Source organism: Lipotes vexillifer, unplaced genomic scaffold (assembly GCF_000442215.2).
Source record: "Lipotes vexillifer unplaced genomic scaffold, Lipotes_vexillifer_v1.1 scaffold147, whole genome shotgun sequence".
Lineage (NCBI taxonomy): Eukaryota > Metazoa > Chordata > Mammalia > Artiodactyla > Lipotidae > Lipotes > Lipotes vexillifer.
Genome location: NW_006778796.1, coordinates 2,836,123 through 2,840,371, shown reverse-complemented (window position 1 = coordinate 2,840,371; position 4,249 = coordinate 2,836,123). Strand labels below are relative to the sequence as shown.

Genomic DNA, 4,249 nt, shown 5'->3' with positions numbered 1-4,249 from the left:
GGTCTGGCTCTTTAAAATCCCAGCTAATGGCAGCTGAGGGGAGGGGCTAAGGAAAGAGCTGAAGGTTTGTCCCTTCCTATCAGAGTCCCCCAAACCAAACCCTGGGGGAGTCTATGAAAAAAAAATAGCCTCAAGTTTCTAGGAGGAGGTTGGGAAGGGAGCCTCAGACCCTCAGGGAGCTGAGCCCCCCAGCAAGGAGTGGTGTGGCTGGAGGCGCCAGTCTTATGGAGGACAGACCCAAGGTGGTTGGTGGGAGAGGTGGGAGTGTTCTCAGACATTGGAACCTGACACAGGCAGAAGGATGCTCGGAAAGGGGGCAAGGGGTTTGTCCAAGGCCACTCAGGGCAGAGCCAAACCCCAAACACCAGCCTCCCACCCCTGGGCCCTCCAACCCCACAAATGTCCCAACCTGGCCTCCAGATAGCTCCCACCTCCACAAAACCTCTTTCTAGCTCTGGGAAGGGAGGGGGCAACACAGAGTTCCCAGCTTCTTGGAACAGGACGCCACTGTCCCAGCCAATGGGAAGTAATTTGGGGTCCATCCTGGGGCTCTGGACAAAGGAATCATGGGGAAGGACATGTCCTTAGCCTCAGATTACTCAGAAATAACCTGTCTATGCTCAGACCCTGACTGGACAAGAAATACCCCCAACACCCGATTAACCACATAGAAGCCCAAATCCCTGATTTGGCCAAGAGATACCCCCAGGCCCTGAATGGCTGGAGGATTCACCCTCTTCAAGGCCCAGATTGACCAAAAAACACTCGGACCAGCCTTGATTGGCCAGAGATGGCCCTTGGTCGAGAGGCTGGGTGGAGAGGCACTTCTCCTGTGTCCCTTGTGAGGGTCCCACAGGCAGGGTGACCTAGGTCCAGGAGGGGTGTGGGAGAAGGTGATTCTGTACAGCTGGGCCCAGGATGAGAAGACCCTCTTCTCCGTGATGAGTCTGTGATGCCCTTGCTGCCAGGCCCATTCCAGATGTAGGTGATACTCGTCCAGCCCCTTGGGCTCATAGTAGCCGTAGGGCATGCACTGCAGGCGGGGCTGCTGGCTGCAATAGCTGGGGAGGGGGTGCAGGGGGACCATGCTATAGACGTGCAATCGCCGTGGCGAACCAACCCGTGCTCCACCGCGAATGGGACTTTTCCCTGTCCTTGCCTTTCTCACCCCGGAAGAGGTCCACAAATTGGCGCATGCGTCCGAGAGGGAGCGCACGGAACTCGGTGCTGGGCACACCAGGCCTGCGCACTGGGTGACGCGCGCCAGGCTTCCCTGGGGTTCCTGGATCCTGTTTGGAGGACCCCAGAAGATGAACAGAGTTTCGGGGTCCGGCTGGCGAACTCCGGGGGCCTCCGCAGCACACAGTATACCCTGGAACGGGCCGTCACGCGGAAGGGGGTTTCGTTGCCCGCGTCGGCCGAAGAGCCCGAGGTGGGTGCCTCGTTCGCGCGGATTGTGCTCGCTGGACCTCGGGCCCAGCTTGGTGCCTAGCAGGTGGCTGAAGCTGGTGACAATCGCATACTGGTGGCACCGGGAAAGCCTCGTTTTGTTGCCAAGAGTGGGGATGGAGCCATCGGTGATGCTCCACTTCTGCAGGCTGACGGATGCGGCCCGGGAGCCTTAATGAAAGAGCCCACTGGCACTGTTGGGAGTTTGTTGCTACTGAGGGGCAGGGGACAGAGTCCTGCAGGCAGCCCAGGGGCAGGGGTGTGGGGCTACACTGGCTGAGGGGCCTCCGGCAAGTCATGTGACGTCTCCGAGCCTCCGTTTCCTCATCTGCCCCGGGGAGCGCCTGGCCCCTTGTGGCCCCCAAGCCCCCTGACAAGGCGCGGGGAGCCGAGAGCCAGAGTTCGCGCCGCGCCGCTCGGGCGGCCCAGGCTCCGCCGCAGCCTCCGCCCTCCAGGTCCTAGCGCCGCCGCTCACCTCCAGGGCCCAGGCCTGGGCGGTGGACCAACTGCTATTGTGTTAACAAGGAGTTTTCGTACCCTGTAACAAAGGTTGCCAGTTTTCTCAGCTGCAGATGACAGAGTCCTCATGACCTTTTCCCCTACTTCAATGTAGACAATTCTGCATAAGTTAAATCTTTTTCAATACCCCATTTCTGGTTCTAAGCGCTATGTGAATAAGAATCATTTAGTTGACAGAGATGGAAAATCCCAATCAAGATGGCTTAACCCAAAAGACGGTATATCGGCTGAGTTAACATAGCAGTTCAAGGAAGACGGGATTCAGGCATGGCTTGATCTAGAGGTGCGCAATGTCATTGGAGCTCTAGTTATATATTTCTCTATGAAGTCCCTGGCTCTGCTCTTGTTCATTGATCAGTGTCATTTTCAGGCTGTCTCCCTTCAAGACGGTGAAATGGCTGAGAGAAGTTAAAGACTCACCTGTACTTACCACACTATTCAGAGTGTAAATCCGTTCTGGTTGCTCCTGTTAGAAGGATAAACGGAGGCATATTACAGTATTTAGGAGTTCATTTGAGCAAAAACGGATTTGACTTGGGCAGCACCAAAACAGAAGTGGTTAGTGCTCTATGGACAGGGAGAGACTCTTCTAGAGAAAGGGCAGAAGCAAAGTAAGGAAATTATTGATTGGCTGCAGCTTTAAGCCTAGTTGGCTATTTGTGATTGGTGGTCCTTGGCATTCTGATATCGTAACCTTGAGGCATTTACAGGCTTAGATTTTGGTTTGCTTATGAAGGCTGCCATGGTAATAGAGTCGCCTCCATCTAATGGCCTCCTCGTTTAATTAGTTTGTCACTCATTAGGAGGAGAGGAGTCTCCTTAAGAGGACAGAGATTCAGTGTCACAGAAGACAGAGATTTCATCTACCCTGTTGACTGCTTGTGACAGATACTGCAGACTGGATGCAAAAACTCCGTTCTTATTCCTCTGTAATATCCTTCACTTCATTTTTGAGACAGGGACATTTAAAACAGTTTCTAAACTTCTTTTCAGATGATGTATTTACGCCGACAAAGCCATCCACGTACGATTTGCAAGGTGGAAGGAAGCCAGTCTCTACTGTATTGCTTCAACGAGTTCTGAAGGTAAGCACAGTTGTGGAGATTTTGGTCTGCCTTTGTTTGCGTTTTCTGCATCAATGTTATTAGAGTTTCCAGTGTCCAGTCTTGTGCCAGGAGGCAGGGTATAGGGCTTGAATTGTAGTCAAGGTGATGTGATCTTAGGGCCAACAGCTGGCTTCCTCATGCTGGGATCTTGAAGGAAACAGTGTGATACTTGAGTCAGCAATTGAACCAGCAGCTTCCTGATTACCCAGCTTTCTGGTAACAGGGAAAACAGCTGCCTTATTAGGCCAATTCCTTTATGGTGTTCTGGGAATCATTTCTAAAGACTGAGGCTTGGTCTGGCTCCTTCAGCTCCTCCAGTGATTTTGTAAGCTAAGGACCCTGTACTAAATGCCTTTCGGCTTAAACTATCTAGAATAGTTTCTGTCGTCTGCACCTGAATCAATGCCCCGCTATATTCTAAGTGTCTAGAACTATTGTTGATACATTGTACATATACAAAAATTATTTGTTACATGGCTGATTTTTATCCCCAGAAACATCTACCTCCAAATTTCCTGTTTTTTTTTTTTTAATTGAATGAAATAAGATACCAGTTACTGCCTCAAATTTTAGGACCTGGGTGATGGACTACACTGAACCCTGGAACTGAGGGTAGAGCATAGTAAACCATATGGCTGAGACTGAAGGAAGAAAAATTCCCTAAAGCAACTGAGGTATTCTTTGTGGAGAGCAGGAAATACAACCAGTGGAGGCAAACAATGAGTATGTACTAGAGAAGTCTGCTTTTAAATAATGGTGTGCATTCCAGGAGATGATACTTGTTTACCTCAGCCAGTTCTGTGTGTGAGACAAAAATACCACAGAGGGGATACTGAGAGAACAGTAAAAACAAATTGTTTGAGACAATGCTATTTACACACCCTCTTTCCCCATTAGGCACTCACCCCTTCTCCAGTAGTGTCAGAATCTCGAGTTTTAGCCTGGCATATTGCTGCCCAAGTTAAAGATTTATTTCCTAATTTTCTTAGCAGCTAGGTACAAACAGGTGACTAAGCAAGGCCAATGAAATATAAGCAGAAGTTTCGTGTGTGGCTTCCACAAGAATTCCTTACAAGGGAAGAGGCAAACAGCATATTGTCCCTTCCACTTTTTCACTTTGCTGGCCTGCAGATGTGATGGTTGGAATTCTGGCAGCCATTTTGGACGATGAGGTG

The 4,249-nt window shown here is 50.7% G+C and overlaps 1 pseudogene; it reads right to left on the bottom strand.

The window, feature by feature from the left end:
* Nucleotides 1-866: 866 nt before the first annotated feature.
* The window catches only part of LOC103089853 (alpha-N-acetylgalactosaminide alpha-2,6-sialyltransferase 6-like), a 5,063-nt pseudogene continuing 1,680 nt past the window's right edge, over nucleotides 867-4,249 (bottom strand).